Source organism: Cygnus olor, chromosome 2, assembly GCF_009769625.2.
Source record: "Cygnus olor isolate bCygOlo1 chromosome 2, bCygOlo1.pri.v2, whole genome shotgun sequence".
In the NCBI taxonomy this organism is placed as follows: Eukaryota; Metazoa; Chordata; class Aves; order Anseriformes; family Anatidae; genus Cygnus; species Cygnus olor.
In genome coordinates this window covers 92,306,316-92,329,499 of record NC_049170.1, presented here as the reverse complement: position 1 = coordinate 92,329,499, position 23,184 = coordinate 92,306,316, and the positions used below count along the sequence as shown (strand labels likewise).

Below are 23,184 nucleotides of genomic sequence, written 5' to 3'. Positions count from 1 at the left end.
GTCTATCAGCATGTGGACGAGGGGCCAGTTTCCTCTCTGCTGTATATTGGAATGGTTCAGCAAGCTGACTTCAAATAACCTGTGTCATTTCATCCCAGCAAAGAGTTTGCCCCGAGGGTTTTGCTAGCACTTTTGATCATAAACACCAAAGGGCAGTAATCATCAAGTTCAAATGAATTAGCACACTAGGTTTCTATGGCTCAGAAAAAGTAAAAGCTATTCAGTCTTCTGTGAAAAGGAGACATTTGATAAATGAAAAACAAGCAAACAAACAAAACAAAACCTGAGTGTTGTCAAAATAAATGTGTATATGACAGTTCCCAATTACAAATTATTTGCTCCTAAGCATATATGGCTAAATATTACAGGTGGAAGGACATCGCAATGCTCTTTTGGAAGCTTCTTATGGGGAAGACAAATGTTGCACTCTTTAAACTCTGGCTCACACAAGGAAGCCTACTGAAATCACTAGGACCGTGCATCTCACTGTGAGGTGACCTACACCTGCAGTTCCCAGTGCAGGGGAACACAGCTAAGCCATCCTAAAGGGCAGCTGATGCTGCACTTTTTTTTATTTGTACCCGTGGCAAAGAAATATGAGTTACACTCAGATAATTTCAACACACGAGAGATGAATAAAACGGTACAACATAATAGTGCTGTAGACCTGGATTAGTTTCACGTTTAATTATTTTTCTGAAGGAGTGGTAATGACCAACCATTACTTAGGTTAGTCAGATCTGAGGAGAGCTCTTAGGAATTTTTGAGGGACCTCTGATCCAAATGAGGACTGCAATGGCAGGGAAAATACCAGGCTGCCAATTAAAGATCTGGAGATGGAGTAGAGTAACAGGAACTTCTTATTTGGACTGCTAGATTTTAAACTAGCTATTATCACTCAAGGAAGAAAAACATAAAACTTCATTGTGAACAAGTTCCCTCCCTAAAACAAACACACATTGCTCTAAATGCAGCAATATCATCCCCAAACAATAATATTAAGAAAGGCAGTACTGGAGTTACGACTTTTTATAACTTTCCAGAACACCATGTTCTTGCTGGTTACATATCTTAAAACACTGTGGCAAGAAAGAAGGAAAAAAAAAAAAAAAAAAAAAAAAGGAGCAATGGCTGAAAAACACTAGAACACTAGGGTAATGAAAACCTTGCCCAAAAGACAGAGACGAACTGCAAAAAGACAAAATAGATGTCCTTTTCCCCATGAACATTTCCCAAGAAAACTATCTTTTATTCTTTTATTTCTGCTACAATTCTGTGAAGATCTTCTCAGAAGTTTCTGTTGTTATTGTTGCAGAGTATTAAAAGAAAATGGCCCCAGTATTTTCAGTGAGACAATGAATAAGAAGGAGCGCAGTAATATTGTCCAGCGATATGGAGAATGTAAATTACAACGCCTTCAACAGAGCATAATCAAACTGTATTGAACACAGCTGCAAACTGTCATTGAGTGTATCTATAAGCCATACAAAGGTTAAAATAATGAAGGCAAGGCAACTTATTTTTTCCACCCAGGCTAACAGTACTAGGTTAAGTTAACACAGGAGTGAATTCAAACTCCCAACCGGAAATAAAACCCAAGCTATTTCATCCTGCATTAGTCTGGAAAAGAACAGCAACTCGTGAAATGACTCTAAGAGGAGAATTTTAGTACCATATGTGGGTAGGAGAAGAAGTCTTATTTCTTTAAGTGGGTTCTTGGTCAAGAGGAAATTTGGACCACATACAAATTTACATATCTGAATATGAAAACTGTCAGCAAGAAACTTTCATTCAATGGATGCTGAAGCTTATTTCTCACTAATTCTTACTCTGTGAAGTCCCACAAACATCTTCACCTCAGCAGCACGAATCTCATCTCACATTCAGGAGCACCTGTGATCCTGAAACAACACCTAAGCCCCAAAGTCTTAGATCTGCTCAGCATGCACTTAACAGGCACAGTCAGACTTGCACTCCTTGGAAAACACGCTTGTTTTCTAGAGTCCAGCCAGAAGAGGCACTATCCTGTATTACACAAATGTACAGCTCACATTCAGGGTGTGAGGGATCTCATTTCCAGGCTCTCCTCAGCCTGAGTTGTCATGTACACCCTCTTCCCAGCAGAACTACAAGCTAGACTGGAAAATGGGAGTGGAAAATGGTCCATCAGTCCCACTGCAGTCATGCTAGCGTAAAGTAAGGTGCACATTTCACACAGTTGGCTGAAACCCTTATGAGAGGATAGCACAGCCCTGGGCAACTTAGCGAGGAAGAGAAGCCCCGGGCTTTAGGTGTATTGATGCCTGCAGCATGTCAAATGGGGCTTGCAACAGGCTTCAGGGCAGGTTCCCTAACTCAGACTTGTTGACATCAAGATCTGTCCTGTGAAGTCTCACTCTGCCCCCCTGAACCCTGCATCCTCGTCAGCCTGCCTTCAACAGGAGAGGTGTCCATAGCCCAAAGATTAGAGCACCCTTCTCAGGGGGGTCTGTATTTGACCCTATCCAGGCTGAGGCCAGCATACAGGTATGTGATCACTTTCCTGAGCAAGGGCATGAGCAATGAGCTCCCGCATAACCAGGAGGCAGCAATGACAACAGCCAAACCTAATGAGGCCTTTACAAAAACCCTCCTGGGGGAACCTACCTCTGGAGAAGGGTCCAGACTCTGCAGCTTGTAGGCACTGGGCTGTGCTCAGCCTTTGCTAGGGGCTATTTCAAGGCAAGTTCTGCTGTGTTTGCAGGTTTCCACCCAATCCTGGCATGCACTTCACAGGCAGATTGTGTGTCCCAGCCCAACGTCTTTATTGAGCCTTCCTGGGACTGGCTGCTGAAGACACCTGTTTCAGCCCTAAATATGACAGCAGAGAAGCACAGAGACTACATCCTTCCCTTTGTTCTTACACATAAAGCATTTCTGGCCCAACACTGTAAATATTTCACAATTCTCCCACCAACTGCAATGGGAAGTGTATTGCATCTGCTATATTTTGATTTAATTCCGTTCCGTACCTTGCAGCTGAGGACAGAAATGTTCTGCTTGTGATAAATTTCCTTAGCATAAGATTACAGACACTAACAACAATGAAAAAAAGAACAAATGTTAGAAAAAAAAAAGGAGTGCATTACTTAGACAAAATAATGGAAACCATAAATCACTGCACTGACAGGATTAAATGTGAAACCTTTAATTATACATTTAATCATTTACCAACTTGTTATTTTCCCTGTAGTAATGCTCATGAAGCTTCAATAAGATCTGAGTTTGAGGACGATTGTATTATATACATGGATTGCAAAAGCAATACACATAGAAATGGTTTTAAGAATAAAATTAATACTAACTTCAATCTTCAATTATGTTGACACCTTTACTGAGCATCTTTATTGTTCGCAGTCATACTGGCCCTCACTTAATGACATGACAATGTCATTGCATGTCAACCCATCTCCACTGTACAGATATTATATAAAATGAAGTAGAACTAAGGGAAAATTAGTGGTGATTCAGGAACTACACTACCATATTAATACCGGAGAGTGTAATTGCATTGCTGAAGAAGACTGTGTTATTTATGAAGTATGGACAAACCTGTGCCCACAGGCTATATTTGCTCTACTGCCTTTCCACAAGGAGGCAAGAAACAGCTGCTAGAACAGAAAAATGACTCCCCAGTCCCTGAGCACCTTTTCCTATGAATCCCAGTGTCCAACAGCAGAGAGCAGGGCTAGCTTTGCTGTTGCCATGGGGTTCAGAGTAGGCAAAGAAATAACACAATTTCTGAAAAAATTCTGTGCACCAGCATAGTCTTTCAGCAGTTTCAGAACAATATTTACTGAAAACGATCTCCCCCCCTCTAACCCGCCCCCCCCCCAAAAAAAAAATAAAAAGGCAAATTACCTTTCTTCTAACTGGAGACTAAGGCAAAATCCAGACAAACTTCATGTTTACACAGACCCCCTCAAAGAACACACAGCGTGAAAAAGCAGATTTTCTTCAAAGTCGAAACATTGCTTGTATGCTAACAAAAACAGCCTAATATTATACTAAACACATCATCTAGTAGCAATTGTAAAGGCACTATTATATGGCTGGATATTGTATAGCATATCAGAGAGCTGTTGGCAGGAAAATATCTGTCCTCTGGAGCACCCTTTGTTTTGTTCTATCGTGTTGCAGGCTCTGGCAAATTGCCTTAAGATTCCTAGCTGGGGTGGGCTGTCACACAGCTAAAATAATTCATCAGCTTTACCTTTTCTTAAAAAAACAATGTTGACCGGACTTGTGTTACAGGGAAGATGGGTTCGTTATACTCATTCAGCTTAGGCTTTTTGCCCAGCACAGAACACAGAGGCAGACAGGGAGCTTGCCAATATTTAGGGTGAAAAGATGAGCAATACCAAATACAGTGGAAATGCGCACTTAGAGTGATTTTAGCCATCCTAATGGAGGAGTGAAACATTTTTATTATGTATTTTATAGAGACACAAACTACTAGACAGATTACTCTGAGGTAATCTTCAGGTTTGGGTTGGATTTTCTGCCATGTTATATGTTTGGAATTGAATCATCTTGTTGAAAATTAAGTCATTGTCTGCACATGGGACTCTTGAATCTCTTGGAATGGCTTGCTATAAACTGGAGGAAGTGTTCCACATCCTGCTAATGTCTCTACCTCTACAACATTTTGGAGTAGGCAAACCCAGAAAGAAAAAGGGATCATATAGTTAGGTTTTGGCTATCACATAAATCACATCCTCAACTAGGTGATTTTTCCATTGCACTTCATAAGCAAGAAAAAAATTGCCTGTGAAGACAGGTAACACATGCTCAGATCTGTAGGACTCTAAGTACACCACACACTGGTAAAAATAATTTTTCTTTTCTCTTTTGGATCTTTTTTTGAATTATGATGTGTTTGGATAGATTCAGTAATATTTCTGTATCACCCATCCAATAGGAAAAGGGCCTTATAAGAAGCTCAACATAAGCCAGCAATGTGTGCTTGCAACCCATAAAGCTAACCATATCCTGGGCTGCGTCAAAAAAAGCATGGCCAGCAGGGTGAGAGAGATGATTCTCCCCCTCTGCTCTGCTCTTGTGAGACCCCACCTGGAGCCCTGCGTTCAGTTCTGAGGTCCCCAGGACAGGAAGGACATGGATGTATTAGAATGAGTCTAGAGGAGGGCCACAAAGATGATGAAGGGGCTGGAGCACCTCTCCTATGAAAACAGGCTGAGGGAGTTGGGGTTGTTCAGCCTGGAGAAGAGAAGGCTCTGGGGAGACCTTATAGTGGCCTTCCAGTACCTAGAGGGGGCCTACAGGAAAGCGGGGGAGGGACTCTGTGTCAGGGAGTGTAGGGATAGGACAAGGAGCAATGGCTTTAAACTAAGAGAGGTTTAGATTAAAGAGGAAAGTCTTCATGTAGAGGGTGGTGAGGCACAGGCACAGGCTTCCCAGAGAAGCTGTGGATGCCCCATCCCTGGAGGTGCTCAAGGCCAGGCTGGATGGGGCTTTGGACAACCTGGTCTGGTGCGAGGTGTCCCTGCCCATGGCAGGGGGTTGGAACTAGGCGATCTTTAAGGTCCCTTCCAATGCAAATCATTCTATGATTCTATGATTAGCAGCACCACATAACAAAATCAAACCAAAACCAACCAACCAAACAAAAGACAAAAACTGTATCAAATCCATGTTCTCGGCTTAAACTGAAAATATAGGAGGTGTCTGTCTTTATACTTCTACACACATGTGAGACAACATGTTTTCTCCTGGAAATGGGGGAAAATTTTATAATCTTTTTCTCAAAAAATAACGGAGAGGAAATTCCTGAGGCAACTCTTAAAACAGGTTCACTTGTGTATCTAATGCAAAACTGAGACGCAGGTACATTTACTCACCCTGCCAGCAAGATGATCTGTAGGTCTTCAGAGTTGTTCTTTCCTTTCTCTAGTCCACTTACGCATCAGGTGCCTTAGAGATAAGGGACAGCCAAGTGAATTTACTTTTCTTGCTCTGGGTTTAAGATGGTTTCCTGTGGCAGAGAGGATACAGAGACCAGATATGGTGTATGAAGACTTTCAAACAATTGTTTCCAATCATTAGCGTAATTCAAGTAGTTCCTACATCCTGCTTTCAACAGTAGCCAATACTGAGAAGTAAAAACCCCAACAGACAGTTTCTGAGTAAGCTGTCCACAGGAATCATTGCTTAAGAAGTGCTAGAATCTTTTATGCTGCCCTATTTAGTTGTGGAGAGAGAATACATGTGAAGAGAATTTCCAAAATTTTCCTCAATAGTTTCTTATAGCAATAAGTTCTACTAGGTAATTGTGCACATTTCAAATATGCTTTTCTTTCATCTCTGTTAAATGCATGTATTCTTAAAATTTCTATCTCACCGTTCATGTACTACAGCAACGGTCATGATCTTTTCTGAAATATCCATTCAGTCCCCCTATTCATGGCATGTTCTCTTTCCTGTGCCTTCTTTTCTACTTTCTTTTCACTCCATAATGTCTTCCTTAAAGATTATTCATTTCTGTGTGTGTGTTTTTGAACACCTACAGACTCTTCCACATTCGGGATGAGTTGATCAGACCTCAGTTTCCCTCTTTTCCACTGTGTACCACTAAGTGAGTTATAGGAGACTAGTTAAATATTATAATCATCTATGGCACTTTTCTGCTTCTTTTTTTCCTCTACAGAAAACTGGTGCATCTGGTAGAAAATTAGAGGAGGAGATGTTGAAACATACAGAAGAATCACTTCCTTTATGACCACTGTGCTGCTTGGTTCAAGTGAAGAAAAGCAAACATGCAATCACGCCAAATATATTGTAGTTAATAACATTATTAAAAACAGAAATAAGAAAACGTCTAGCTTTGAGAATTTCAGAGCTCCCCTTAATAATTTTTCCAAATTGTCAGCTGAATAGCCAAGAGACTAGAATAGTTCAGAAGAAAAGAAACCATTCAAGAATGGGTAGTTATTTTCATTGCCTCACAAAGCCTAGAAAGAAAAAGGACTTACTCTCACTAGGGGGTAACTTTAGAGGTAAAATTGCAAAAATCTCTTCAGAGATTTTTCTATTAAAGGTCATGGGTATCAAAATCTATAGTCCCACTTTAGATCCATTATAAAGCTACTATAAATAAAGTCTCCTATATGGCACCTTGTCATTGATTCCCACTTCAGTGTACTCAGTACTGCAGACACAGGAAATTCTTAAAATAAACAACAGTATTCTCTACTTACTGCACTTAAAGGGAGTCAGGAATTCTGTACTTTTATTTTAAGATATTCATTGCAATTGCTCATTGAGCAAATTATTTTATTACTGTTTAGATGAACACAACTACTATATCAAAATATAGTGTAACTATGACAAAAGTAATTCACAGTTTACCCCACTGTTTATCACAAAGCAAATTAAGTCATTTTACAAAATTATTTCTTAATACTAAAGAGATGAAAATTTCCAAGCAGAAGTGTTAACATTTATTGTTCTTAGAACTAGTCCAATATATTCTATGACAATTTTAAATATATCAATATACTTTTCTTGAATAAAACAGATCATACAAGTGGAAAATGTAGTACATAATCTACTGAAGCTATTAGAGAACTCCTGGTGATTTTTCAGAAGTTCTGGCTAAGAAGGAAAATTTCCAGAAAAAGTCAAAATACTTGAAAACTTCCAAACACTTTTAAAATAATTTGTAGCAAACTTACTCATATACAAATGAAAACTCATTAAAAAAATGCAGGAATACATATTTTTATATCTTTCAGAAAATATTACTGTGTTTTGCTGAAAGAGATTTTGGGAACTGAAGATGGGAAGGGTGAGAAGTAAGAGGAATAATCTCGAAAATCAAAACACATAATTTGTATTGATTTTTTTGACAGCTCAAACGGAATGGTGTCTCTTGAAAACCAAGAGAGCAAAGGGGCACAGAAAAGTAAGCTGCTTGCTGAGGATAACACACATGGATCACCAAACGCAGAAGATCAGCATGGACAGGCAGATTCCAAAGAGGCAGGGAGGGTTACTTGGGAACATCATTGCTCTGGCCAGCTTGGGTGGAATCAGGTAAGCTGGATCTCAGCTGGACTTGAAACAGGTGAGAGACTTGGGCAACAACCAAACAAGATTCTAGGGGAACACTGGCAGCAAAAGGAAGACTGACAAATAGGTTTCTGGGAGAGGCTGATGAATCTCCATCCTTGGAGATATTCAAAATTCAAATGAATGAGGCCCTGACCAACCTTATCTAACTTTGTCTTGCTTGGGCTAGGATGTTGTTGATGGCCTCCAAAGATCCATTGTATCCAACATGATTCTGAGATTCTGTGAAATATTTTATTTACCTGCAGTTTTCTTCTCTCTGAATAAAAGAAGGGTGAAGGTTAAAAGAAATTGTGAAAAACAGAAAAAATAATTAAAGTAAGAATTTATCTCATATTTAATAGTTTTCTGAAAAAAAAGAGATGCTGAATTTTTTACTAGAAAATAGTGTGAGTGGGGTAAAACCATCAGATCAGCACTAATTGCATTTTTTAAATCTTTTGTTCTCCACTATCTATATGAAACTGTTCACCTTGTTCTTTTTTTGGCTTTGTTCTTTTTTTTTCTTCTTTATTTTCTTTTTTTTTTTCCCTTTTGTTGAGTTAATGCAGACTGATAAAACAAGATTAACTGATGGCCTAGTTCTCATTGGATACTTGACTGATATAAGTAAGCTCCAAGACGAAGTATGTTAGCGAGAATAGATTAGCACAGTTTGGTAGGCAGCTTTCTCTGTGCCACATATCAGCAGTTCACAACCAACAGTATAATACATGAGAATAGATGGGACATGAATATGTTGAGTCCAGACTTCACAAAAGTACTTGAAAGGAGTGAGCTGCGGAGTGCTTATAGGGGCCTTTAATTTCTCCTGATGTTATCCTGGGCAGAAAGCTTTCTCTGTGTCATGGAATGGCACTGGTGTATGGGCCCTATCATTTTTTTTCCAGGTGCATGCTCCATCTGTTTCTCCCTCTTTGCCTCTACATGTTTACCTAAGAAAAGGTAAGAATTTAGCTCTATACACTATTCAAGCCTGAGTAAGCAGCTTAATTATTCAGACAAAATACCATTGATTTAGAAGTGTCTGGAGAAATGAAATTCAGGCTTGCTGACCTCATTGGGAAGGACAGCCAACCTTCTTAAGGAATTTCCAATTGTTTTACTTACGTTTGTTCTTCTTTTACTTTAGAGCCATTTGATACAATACAGCACAACTTCTGGCATTGCACACACAGAGCTTCTTTTGAAATCACAGGACTTTGTTTAAGATCTGCTTCCGCTGATTTCAAAAACAACTTATATGCACCCGAGGACAATATATGAATCACAGAAGCTGATAGAATTGATGCAACAAGAAAATGGCATGCTCAATTAAGCATCCACTAAAATGAATAGGGCCATAGATGTCTATGAATGTGCTACCCTTAAATGTGAAGTAAATCACACCCTTCAATGTTGTCTTCTTTTTACACCATAACATCAGGTTTTTCTAACATCACTCTACAGACTCATTTTGAAACAAAATATGTCTTTTTTTCTTCAGTCTTTCCAAGTTCAAGTATTTAGACAATGGACAATCATCTTCCCCAGCATTCACTTCTATCATAGCAAATATGCTACAAAATAGAAACACTTTATACTACATTTATTAAACATAGAAGGCAATTTCCCAGAATATAAATGAACAGTATTACTTATTTTGCTAGTCTTATAATAGTTGAACACCAATGAGTTGTGGATACAACAAATATCCAAAACCGGCTACTGAAAAAAAACTAAAATTAAGTTCTTAACAGATAATATCTAATGTTGTACACTCCTACTCTTCATATTACAAAAAGTATGTAATTTATATTTATGCAGAAGAAACCAGTACTTAAAACTCCTACATTTATCAAAAAAATAAAATAAAAAATTACAGAAAGCAGTGCCTTCCCATAAGAGATTTACAATTGATTAAATAGGATGGCTTGTCCTAAAACACTTACATGATTGCATGCAAAGAAAACAGATGGTCTGTGTTACAGTAATTTGATTTCTTCCAGTAAACATTACCCATGATATAGAAAATGCTTATGTTGATCTCTTCCAGAATGATGTGTGCACTTTGCATCTCTTTTTAAATGAAGCCTGTAATTCTGTTCAAGAAACAGCACAGTAGCTCTTGTTTTCCAACAAATCAAATAAAATCAGGTAGTCTAATGCATCATTCTTCACTTAAGAGCCTGACAACAGAGATTCATTTTAACTTTTCACTCTCCCGAAAGTGCTTAGCATAATACTATGATCCTTTCTCATTTGCTCCTTTTGTAATGCTTCTTCATACTCAAAAAAGAGCATCACTTTTACCTTCACCTCAGTTTAAGAGAAGTGTCATGAACCTAAATACAGTATCTATTCTCTTCTGATTTCATCCAGCATTCTTCTTCTTATACAGCTACAGGTATATAAGAAAGGAAAACATCTTACTGGTATGTCTCCACCTACCCACATCAAATTTTGTTCTATTGTTTGAGTCAAACCAAGAGCACTGTTCAGGAAACTTCATTTCTCATATTTCCCTGAACTGACTCTTCTCAAGCTTTATGTTCCCAAATACTGGATGCAATGTGATCTGCCCTTGTAAGGCAGACAACCCTCACAATGTCATCCAAAACATTCAAGTCCTTGGGATCAAATCGTGGATGAGAACTCTGTTTTTTGTTCCCACAGAGTGAGAGTCTATGCTGATAAAGGTCTGATGTTGCCTCTTACTGATCTTTTGCACAGGGGTGAGTACAGGCCTTCTCAAGCCTCAAATTTAACCCCTAAGAGTGCACCCCTAAATCTGAACGTAATTTTTTGAGGGGCTTCACACCAGGCATTCCACCATCTGCAAGTAATAACATTCCTGCTGGGTTTTAACCCTATTTGTCATTATCTTGTCTTGTTTGATTACCGTCACTTCACCTGACTGGCCTGGACTTACCCCAGCTATGTGAAGCAAGGGCACAATCCTATTAAATGCCTGCTGGGAATACCTTAAGCTGCTACTCTTGTCGGTGGGAATTAAGAGTTCTCAGCACATTGTAACAGGTACTCAGACCCTTGAGAAATTGGACTCTTAATTAGATATTCCCTCATGACATTGTGTGATTATTTAATGTTCTGACAAGACACCTCAGCAATCTCACTGGCCCTGAATTAACTGTCCAAGAAGAGCTCTTTGCCAACTGCAATTCTGTAAAACCTTTGTCATGCTTGGCCATGGAAGCAAATTGCATTTCATGGAGCATATGAAATGATTTATCCAGTGAATTGGCTGAATTATATATAGCGTGAACTACTGGCCAGGCTTGAGATGTCCAGTTTTAAATAGCTGTTCTTTCTTTGTCCCTTGCCTAATCCCTTGTGTGTGCTGTCCCCACAGCTCTACCATGCACACTTCTGATTGTCCCACTTGCTGAAAGGGCTCAGCAGTAGCAGCAGTCCTTGTGGCAACGTGGGATGATTCATCCCACAGCCCACATGAGTCAGATTCATACTGCCAGAGCAGTCTTTTATTATAAATTTCCCTTTCTTCTGTCTGGCTCATCTGTTTTATAATATTTGTTACTTAAACATAAATTTCCAGTTCAAGCCTATCCATCCAGGGGCTGCTGATGTTTTTTTAATCTGTACTGAAAAGTTTAACAAAGCCCCAACAGAATAAAAAAAATCTTGCCTTGCAGCTGATGTCATGTTATCAAACACATTAATAAAAGCTACAATAAGCATGAAAAACAAAGTAAATATACAAAACAGTGCTGAACAAGATAGTATCACATAACAAATGCAAGTCTAGTCATTTTTTACCATTCCCTATGCATAACACATTTAGGCACAGTCACCTTAGGGGAAAGGGCATTATATCAAAGGTTTTCTATAGGATTTGAGCAACAATGCCATTCTGATTACTAACCCTGGCTCAAGTGTGCAAAATTGTGGTGTTTAGCAATCAGTATTCATTTCCCCTCCACTTTGTAAAAATGGAAGCTAGGGAAGGAGTATTTGGACCACCTACCCTAGCTCCTATGACACCCAAATACCTACCCAACACCCAGGACTGCAGTCAGTTTGAGTGTATCCAATTCACCGACATGGAGTCTCTCACAGCCACCTGCCTGCTCTTCCACCCAGCCAAGATTTTAGACTTCCACCCAGCAGCTTTACCTGCTTACCTCTTCAGATGGCTTTTTTCATTCTTTTGTTAACAACATTTCCATCGACTACCTTTTTTTTTTTTTTTTTCCAGGAGTTTTCAATACAACCCTAAATTGTGTCTCACGAGCATCATCAAACCCACTTCCACAACGAGGAATCTAACTTCAGATAAATAATTCTACCAACTCATTTCAACTACAACAAAAAGAGTTCCTTGAGTGCTTTATGCATTCTGGCAAGCATCTTCTTTGCCAGGAGTGGATTAAATAACACTACCTCTATTATTCTAATAGTGTGGGAGATCATATAAAATATTTATATCGTGAACTGCAGGCAAAATGCCTATTCTGAATTATGCTTCGGAAGCTCAGCAAGATCTTATATTGATAGAAAAATACTTCAGTTTAAATAATTGGGCAATTTTAGTTATTCCTTATTCTATGAATCTCATGTCATTTTGCTGTTTCCCTCTCAGGAACGTGATCTGTTTTAGTAAGTACTATTTTCCATGTTCAAGGGTTTCCTGTGTACTAGTACAAACATCTCACCCTCTTCACTGAATCACAGGGCCAGCACAAAAATAACTATAAAAAAAAAGCAAAACAAAAAAACAAATGCTGTGAGTGCAGATCAATGTTCTGTCTGAGCTTCTTCACTGCATTATACAGGGCATTAGAGGTTTTTAAGTACATAACTACAAAGAAATTTGCTTAAGGCTCAATTTTCAGCTGACTTCCAAGTTTGCAAACAAAGAATTTGCATGTGCCATTATACGCAGAGACTGTATGCACAAAATCCCATCAATGTGGTACCAAATTGCTTGTGCAAGAATAACATTTATACAAACTGAATATCCTTTCTCCAAAGTCATATTCTTGATTTTATTCAGGTTGCTCCAACTCACAATGTGGCATGAGTGCTTCAAGATCACAAGCCCATTCTCACAGAAGTCACTTGTTTCAGCAAGCTCAAGTTCTAACTTAAAGGATATTTTTCTTAAAATGTGGCAAACACTGTGCTTTCCCTGCACTGCACAATTTCACAGTGCAAGATGCTTGGCAGTAGGTTTAGCAACCAGCTAAGTGCACTGTGTGCTTACTTATATATAATCTTTTGTGCAGCCCCAGGAGAACATGGCATGAGGAAGAAGGCCATGAGCCTGTGCAGAATTTCCCCTGGGTAGCACATTTTCAGCCAGTCTGAAGCCAGTAAGGACAGCTCACTGAATCCACACCAACTCTGACATTCATTTTGCCTAACCCTTTCCTCAGCTGAGGAACGGGAGCATCACCAGCAAAGAGAGGAATGAAGAAATGGGAAGAGAGAAAGCAAAGTAGTACAAATCATAGAGTGCAACATGCCTGCCTCTCTACTGGCAGAAGGCATCAGAAGCAACTGCAGATCCCACACAGCCTTTCACACTATATGGGCAGGGAACCTCTGTAAAGGTGGATGCCTCAAGTCAACAGCTGAAGTCAGCTGTCAGACAGATGTTCAAGTTAATTGCATTTCGGTGGCCATGACCAGCGTTCTCTGCAGACTGTCCCACTTGGTTCTGTCTACACATAGATTCAAAGACTACTCTGGGACACCTTAGCTCAGCTCAGATCCCATTTCTCACAGTTTCCCTGAAAAAAAACAGCCACACAGTTGCTATTGATATGTGAGGTTCACCTCCTCAATGGAATGGACATCCCTTGTCTTCCATCCATACTCCTACTAGTGACAGCAGGCATGGATAGGGGCAGCAGAAGGAAGGAAAGCAGGCAGGAGACAAGGAGCAGGATTTCCTTAACTTTTGCTCTTGTCATTTCCACTTGGCAAGGGCAGAGAAATGGGCATCAAGGCCCATCCTTTTCGATGAGAAACTGGGCTTTAAGCAGTTCCTGCTTTTTGCTGATCCCTTCACACTCCCCTGGGCACTCCCTATCCCCTTGCTGATCAGGAGTGTCCCCAGAACAGCTCCCATCCCTCTGGTTGCCAATCTCATATGTCCAGGCTGCAGCTGGGTCTTGTCACCCACTGAGATCCAGTGCAGATGGGGAAATAACTGGCTTGTCTGTTCATCCTTTTTGGGCTGGGCAAATGATTTAGATATACACTACTCTCAAGCCCTCAATCTCTTTTTTGAAAAGTAAAATAAAATAATAATAAACTGTTTTGTAGCCTGTCTTGTGACTTAATTGCCCTTCTTTCAGCCAATGCATGCCAAATTGTAATAATTTCAGTCTGAAAAGTCAGCCTTGAATGCAGGCAAAGTCCACATCTCTTCCTTGCTGGTTATGCAGAGACCATCTTAACTCTCTGCTTACATCTATAAGATCACCTATGTATTTCCCCTCAAGGGGGGAGGGTTTGATTTCCTCCCATTTTCTCAACCCGACCCTCATGTTGATCCTCAGGCTCCTGAACTTCCACCAGTCCTTTTCTCCTTTTACTATCCCCAATTGAGCAATAAAATACAGCTAGAAAAGTGAACAATGAACATTCATAACCCAGCAATCACTCATCCCATATATTAGGTTTTCAAATGATTTTTCAATAGAGATTTATCAGCTGCCTTCCTAGTGGATGGTAAAGCACTCAGTCAGATAACACCTTCTCTATTTTAGTACTTAATGATACTAAAAAGTCTTAAATAAAACAGAATCAATTCTCAATCTTTCAACGAATGTAAAACAGTTTTGTACTGCTTTCTTTTTTCTCTTTTGCAGTTACCATCAACTATAAAAATACAGAAACTAACAAATTTTGGTTTTTGCTCAATAAATAGTCAATAATATACTGCTCAATAAATATGGTTTTCATTAAAGAAAATATCATGACAGCAGAATTATCCTGGTACCTAAGAGAATTCATTTCAGGCCTGGCACTCTAAAAGCACTTCTACAGATCTGTTCCTTCACTATCTCCTTGGAGAAGACCCCAAGAACAACAGAAATCCCTCATTGCTGTCTAAGCAGTCAAATCTTGCCTTTCAGCAAAACAGAAGAGCATCTCCCATTCTTAGAATTCACCAGTCTGGTTGGAAGAGACCTACAAAGATAATCTAAATCCAACTGCCTGACCACTTCAGGGCTCACCAAAAGGTAAAGCACATCAGTGAGGATATTGCCCAAATGTTTTTTGAACACTGACAGGCTTGGGGCATCAACCACCTCTCTAGGAAGCTTGTTACAGTTTACACTAACAGTATGGAGTTTTTTCTTGATGCCCAGTGAACCTCCCTTGGTGCAGCTTTTATGCCATTCACATGTGTCCTGTCACAGGTGACCAGGGAGCAGAGACCATCAGCTCCTCTCCCCTTCCCCTCCTCAGAAGGTCACAGAGAGCTGTGAGGTCACCTCTTGTCCTCATTTTCTGCTTACAAGACAAACCAAGTGTCGTCAGCCTCTCTACATAGAGAACCCTTTCCAATATTCCTGCAGATATATCAAGTTGTTTGATTTTCACTTCCATTTTAATCTGAGATATGACTTCTCTCACTGTGTGGACATAACCTTAGCATCAGACACAGTCTTGACTATGTCAAGGTGTCTACTCCCGACATTAAGCCACTAAGGCTGAAATGTCTACAAGGCTGCCGCCTATGTAAGAATGACACTAAAATTTAGACTCCTCATAACAAAATATGATACTGGGGAAGGAAAATATATCAGGTAATCTAAGAGGGTCCATCCAGTTCCACTTCTCCCACAACAGGATTGCACTCAGGTGTGAAGCTGAGCTTTCTATTTGATACTTAGTTTCACAGATAAGGAGGCAGATAAGACTTCAAGTTGAAACGGGCATTCAGCTACTTACCAGTATGTCCTAAGGTGGCAAGGAGGGCTGAGTTTTTGTATCCTCTCTGCTGAAGACCTAGTCAACAACTACAAAGAAGCAAATACAGACCAACCATTTAAAGAAGAACTGCCATGTCAGACACAAATAGAAAACCTATTGTGCTTCGAATTTCTTTGCCCTAAGATCTGTGGTGGCAGTATGCTTATAGTGAATAGGATTCTATTGATACATTCCTCTTCCCTCCGCAAAATCAGAATCGGCTTCCCCAAAACTGATGTAAACATTGAAATGTATTCAGAGAGAGTATTTTTTGGGTTCTTACTAAAAGTCTTGCTCAGTTTTATGGCTTGTCATAGCTGACGTGATTCTTAATCAGAGCTCCTTTAAAAACTCAGTGAACAGATAATATCTAGAAAACTAGGACATTAAAACTTTGATTCACATAGCACATCTCTCTAGTCTTATCATGCATTATGCATAGCTGTACTACATTTTGAAGGGAACTGCTGTGACGTGTTTTCAGTAGATGTACACATGACTACAGAGTCTACAGCAGATCAGAAGACAGAATTCTGATCCGTGGAAGATGTTCAGATAATTAGGCAAAACTGCAAAAAGGAATATTTTGCCCCAAACCAGAACATTTTGGGTTGATAATGGAACACTTGGATTTTGTATTATCACAGAGGTATCTCATAGGATGTACAGTTCAGGTGCCTCAGCAGCCCAATGTCAAGGATATTTTGTTTGTCTAAATCTCCAGCTTGCCATCTTAAGACTACGTCATTGGAATTATTCAAATTCTAGTTGGTATACAATAAAGATTCATGTGCCTACTTTTATCATGTTAGTTTTCCTTTTAAAAGCAATAAGAACTATTGACAAATTGGTATTGTCTCTGATCTTTTTAACTGTTATGTAAATGTATTTTCATCCTTATCATTTACTTGACAGTGCTAACACTTTATCTCCACTTTATTGATGTGACTGACTTTAAAGATTCATAAATTCATTACTATAGTACATAGCAAGGTTAAAAGAGGGAGAATTCCTTATCAGTATGAAGGACTCATACAGTTTGCAACAATCCTAGATCAAATTACCCTTTTGTCTTTCAATAAGCAGAAATCTCCTGCAGTGGCAAATGTTCATAATGGACTGTTTCATCTTGGCAATCATCTGAAAAGCATCTAATTTAATTAAAGCTTTAGGACAAAGTGATCTCTCCTTTAACAATTAAATATTTATGTTAACACACATATCACTTAATTGGCATAACATATCAAAAGGTATTAATTGATTGTACAGTGTGCAAGGACTGAAAAAAGCCTAGTGCAGGTTTAAAAGTATTTTCTGTGTTGAATTCTAAATAAAAAGGAAAAGATAAAATAACGAGTAAGAAATAAGACAATTGATATTTTAATGATCATTAGCTCTGTGCTACCACTATGATAACTGCTGGCAGTACAAACTGTAGGACAAGTCCCAGAAAAGCTGTGTTCACAGAAGCCACATTTACAAATGCTGGAAATGAAAGAAAGAACAGGAGCAGAGATTAGAGAGATCCTAAGCTCAACAGTAGGTCTGTGTACTCTTGGTCATTAATCACTCCTGAACACTCGATTCCAGAGCCATGCCAAAGAAGCTATAAGTGGCATAATACTATCTATGTCAACATGAACTGTATAATGAAACAATATCTACAGCCTACATCATCTCTACAAAGATCAAAAGAATGTATCTCATTTTATTCAATTATCTGGCAGAAAGACACAGAATTTAAATAAGTGAAAGCCACACTAATTGGAAACATCCTTTTCATTTTTTTTACAGCCTTTTTCCTAGGGAATTAGAAGATATTTGTGAAGGGGAGGAGGTGAGAACTTGTCTGAATAGTTGCTAAAATTAACTTAAATGTGCAGTTACAGGCCATCTCTTCAGCTAACAAGCACTTACCGATACCATTTTATTTAGTAAGAAGCTGACTTCTACACTAACAAGTAGCTCAATGGGGAACATTCAAGCAGTTTCATGGGGGAACGAATTACAAATTAACCTCTTATACACTGCTTTTTGAGGTCTTACATGCTTTACTGTTAAAGACCCCTTTTTTATTTCCTTATCAAAGGTCAGAAAAGAAAACCAAAAATTAACAGATGTAGATGTACAGTACCAATTCAAGGGACCAGTTTTGACATATATATATGTGAGTACCCTGTTATGTAGCCCTTTGGAAATGTAAAAGCTGTTCACTGGAGTTGCAAATATTAGCAAATAAAGCCTGTTTGAGCTATAGTTTTAACACTTTAAGATGGCACAGATGCTGCTACCAAAAGTAGTCTGGGACCTTCCTGTTCTGGCTGCCTTTGTGGTTTTAACCCAGGCCAGTTCCTCCCAGAAACACTTGTGGTAACATAGGGCTGAAGCAAGTCAATAAAGCAGGGGGGTGGAAAGAGGACAGAAGTGTTTTCTTCAGTGGCAGTACATGCTGAAAGTGTTTGATCTCATCTCCACCCTCTTTGCTAGCAAAGCAGATGAGGAAGCAGGTGAGAGAGAATATCTCAATCCCAAACCATAAGGACCCTTCAATCTGCATCCCAGAACTAACTGCAACATATTCAGGCCAAGGTTGTACTTCCATGTTTTGCTAGTGAAACAAGAAAATATAACAATTTGCAAGAAATTCTAGCATCAAAATTTCTACAACTGAAACCCTCTTAATAGGAAAGCATGCCAAAGGATGAGAAACAAATATCTAGAAAACAAGAGAATGAACCTGGGAAAAGACAAGGCAGTTTAAAAAATGCAGTGGTGCTCTGTGTAAACAGAAAAGGAAGACACAGGATGTAAATTTGCTATAGAATCATAGAATCATTCAGGTTGGAAAAGACGTCTAAGATCATCTAGTCCAATCTTTAACCTAGTACTGAAGTCTACCACCATGCTACTAAGTTTTAAATCTACATGTTTCTTGAAGACCTCCAGGGATGCTGACTCAACCACTTTGCTGGGCAGCCTATCCCAATGCTGCACAACCCTTTCATTAAAGAAATTTTTCCTAATATCTAACCCAAACCTCCCCGGTACAACTTGACACCATTTCTGCTCATCTTATCGCTATGTGTAACATCTCTAAAATAAAACATAAAGTCATGTAACCATCACTAGTTATTTCTGTTTTCAGCCACACACTGCTCAGAAATACAGCCTGTGGACTCTCCTCCAGCATTTATTAAATAATAATAATAATAATAGTACTAATAATAATTATAATTATTATTATATATCGATTCTTCATCTCAGACTTCAGGGAATTTGGAAAAGCTTGCTCCATATCCTGGTCACTGACTTGGTTTGTTCTGCTATGCCTACAGGTACTTGTATAGGAGCTGTTGCTTACAAATCTTTCCAACAAAGTTCTGTGCACTTTCGTTTGGATATTTGCAATGGACTTTCTCACCATGATTTGCTTTAAAATAGATTAGATGTTGAAATACCAGAGCTATGTTTTAGAGGTAAGAACAACATCTGAATCTCTGAGAGCCTTAAAAAAAAAAAAAAAAGGAGGTAGATGCTAAAGAATTATTCAGATCAACTGAGCACTTGATGAAGGATTTCTTCATAACTGTAACATAAGATCCTTACAAATGATTGTACTGGGTCACAGCATATAGTCCAATACTCTATCTTTAACATCAGCTAATAACAGATATGGATGGGGAAAAAAAAAATCATTTAAGTAAAGAAATTTAAGAAATTTTAGTTCAATGGTTTGGGGACTTCCTAAGTCTGGACTGTTTTGCCCTTACTCAGTCTTGAGAGATCACTTCAAAATAAATTTTTCAAATTTATATCCAAATCATGCATAGTTTTATCATCTAAAATATTTTAGAAAGTATTTCCTTATATTTTAAATTTCTGTAACTTCTTTTGACAACTCCTGCTTCTTGCATTGTGAGAAACACTGAATACTTGTTCTTGTTTAACATTACCTTTTTGTATTTAACTAATTTAAATACACCCCATCTCACTTGTCTCTTTTCCAAGTCGAAAAAATAGACAGTAAAACAATAGATGATATTGTTGATACAGTCAAGGGAATATATGGAAAGAAGAAAATATCCTCTAACTATTAAAACACACCTGTGTGTCTGACCTAGATATGTTGTTGAAGAAACAAACCTCAGAATCACCAGACAGTTCTGTGAAAAGATCCAGACGGATCTGCACAGGTGATCAAAAAGACATATATAACACTACTGACAGTCATCAAAGCAACAGAGAAATAATAATAACAACAACAATGCAACATATTAATATATCAATAGTGTTATTGATATTATAATAACAATAAAAATAATAATAATTATTATTTTTATTAGTCTTCACTATGCTATTGTGCAGAACTAGCCTGGACCCATACTTTCACCGATGCACACAGTTCTGCTCCCCACTCTGTGAGAAAGAATGGAGCAAGACTTGACAACATATATATCATACACTACACCATAGAGACCTCAACAGGCTGGAAGACTGAGTGAACACAAACTGAATGAGTTTTAACAAAGACAATTGTAACGTCCTGCATCTGGGAGGGAATATTCCCAACAGCAGCACAGGGATTTACTGGCTTGGATATATCTCACCTAGAAAGGACCTGGGAGTCCCAGTGGAGAATAAGTTACACATAAGCTGGAAGTGCATCCTTGTAGCAAATAAAAAAAAGAAAAAGAAAAAAAATGGAGCCTGGACTGCATCAGCATGAGTAAAACCATCAGATAAAAATTGACACTGTTTCATTCTACTTGGCATTTGTTAGGTCACACCTAGAATAACATATCCAGTTTTCAACCTCCAGTACAAAAGACACAGTGAAATGTTGGATATGATCCAGTGGAGGGCCCTCAAGATAATTAAAGAGTTGAAGACCTTGATGTGTGGTGAAAGGTTGCAGGAATTCAGCTTGCTCAAACTAAAGAAGAGAAGGGGCAAGACAGAGTCTAATCACATTCTCCCAAAGTTATGGAGGAGATAGAGGTACTCTTTTCACAAGGACACAATGCAGGATAAGAATCAAAGGGCATAAGGAGCTTCAAAAAGAAATTGCATCTGCAAATACTAAAATGTTCTTCACTGTGAGAACAACAAAACTTTGGAGTAGCTTGTCCAGGGAAGTGGCAGTGTCTCCCTTGCTTGAAATATTCAGGACTTGTTTTCTAGGGGGGGGGGGGGCAATGGGTAACCTAGTTCAAAACCTGGCTCTCAACTGCTGGTGGGTTCAGGTGATCTCCAGAGGTTCCTTCCACTCTAGGTTTTTCCCTGCTTCTACACGGGAGGGCAGCAGGCACAATGAAATTTCTGAAACAGCTTCCGCAGAGGGCAAAAAGCAGCAGACTAGCACTCTTTTAACAATGAAAAATAAATGATAGAAGACAGAAAGGGAGAAGGCAGAGGTTTATTGTATCATGAAACACCTGAAGAAGGTAAGTATGGAACACATACTCAGTCTTTTTCACAGTACAGGAAGGAGGGGATATCAAATCAAATTTTCAAAGGGATAGCTTGAAAGAAGCCAAACTATTTTTACCAACAAAACTTAACTGACCTGTGAAACTCACTGACATACATTTGCTGTGTATCAGAAGAATAAAAGGAATCAAAGGGACATGTTGAAATGAGTCCATCAAGGTCTGTTAATAGAAGAGAAGCAGGCTCAAACTTTGGACAGGAAGTCACCAAGCTCCATACCACAGACCATGGAATGTAGTGAGACCTTTTTTAAAAGGATTTCCTGTATGTGGAAAACTAGAGTTCATGGGAGAATGGGAATACTTTACCTGAAAAATCTCACCAAAAATAAATTCTGATGTTTATACTGCCATGTCTGAATGATGATAACATTCACCAGCTTATTGCATCTCCTTCCTTCCTTCCTTCCTTCCTTCCTTCCTTCCTTCCTTCCTTCCTTCCTTCCTTCCTTCCGTCCTTCCGTCCTTCCTTCCTTCCTTCCTTTTTCTCTTTCTTTTTCTCTTTCTTTCTTTCTTTCTTTCTTTCTTTCTTTCTTTCTTTCTTTCTTTCTTTCTTTCTTTCTCTTTCTTTCTTTCTTTCTTTCTCTTTCTTTCTTTCTCTCCCTCTCTCTCTCTCTCTTTCTCTCTCTCTCTCTCTCTCTCTCTTTCTAGATTTCTAGATTTCTAGATTTCTGACAAAAAGCTTAATTCTCTGTCTTAGGAAAAAAAAATAAATCCTGCAAAATATACCAAGTTCCTATATTTTTGAATAGCTGACTACATAACAACAACCAACATTTGGCCTATTTTTCTTTTTAACTGATGCTGGGAGCACTGAGATGGAAGAAGGATCATGCATATGATTACAGCAACAGTGGGAATTCTCCTGGCTTTATAAATGAGATCCATGGCTTACCACAGGGAAGCCACAGAATGCCTTAAGGCCCCAACTGTAGCTGCCTGTCTAAACCTGCTGTGCAGCAAGATTTTTTTTCTTAAAATTCACATTTTACATCTTTTTGGCAGAAGGGAACTTGTACCTTTTCCTACTTTAAAATAATAATAATAATTAAAAAAAAAGTGTAGATTTTATCAGTAGCCTTTGATAAATATTTCTTTCTATCTTTTAACTGAAAGGCTCTAAAGGGAAGTTGGCTCATGTAAAACTGAAAGATAAGCTCACATGCCTTTTCTTGGTAGGATTCTCGGAGCATGATGCTGTAATAGTGGTCCAGCACAGCGAAGATCTGGTTAGTTCATTTTCATTGTCACATGAGTTGCAGAGGAGCTAAGTTGTTCAGCCATGTCAAGATGGCTACAGTGTGAATAACCATAATATTCAGACCCAAACTCCATCTCCATTGGCATCGATATCAGAATGCCCACTGGTTTCATTTCAGCCATGGTTTCCTAAGTTCCAAATGCTCATTTGGGGTAGAAATACTGGTATCAAAATTTCTCTAGATTTGTACACAATGGTGATACATCACTAACATTAGAGGACTGAGCACTAAAATTATTATTTCATCAGGCAAAATATTTTTTCTGTTAGACCGAAATTTCACAGCTGCTTTTTGATGCACTCATGTACCATAACCAAGTGACAGTAGGATGAAACGCATCTTTGAGCCACATT

General features: G+C 38.7%; 1 protein-coding gene across 21 annotated transcripts in view; it reads right to left on the bottom strand.

Moving 5' to 3' along the window:
• Positions 1 to 23,184, bottom strand: part of LOC121065899 (poly(rC)-binding protein 3-like) — a 514,190-nt gene that overhangs the window by 403,820 nt on the left and 87,186 nt on the right. For 18 of the 21 annotated variants that reach the window (XM_040549036.1, XM_040549040.1, XM_040549041.1 and 15 more), the window contains exon 2: positions 5,901 to 6,034. The exons of 1 other annotated variant lie outside the window; for it this stretch is intronic. The gene's annotated coding sequence lies outside the window, so the exon portion shown is untranslated. Of the gene's footprint in view, positions 1 to 5,900; positions 6,035 to 8,270; positions 8,390 to 16,059; positions 16,128 to 23,184 lie in introns of all 21 variants that reach the window. 2 more of the 21 variants (XM_040549032.1, XM_040549035.1) reach the window with 2 other exon arrangements.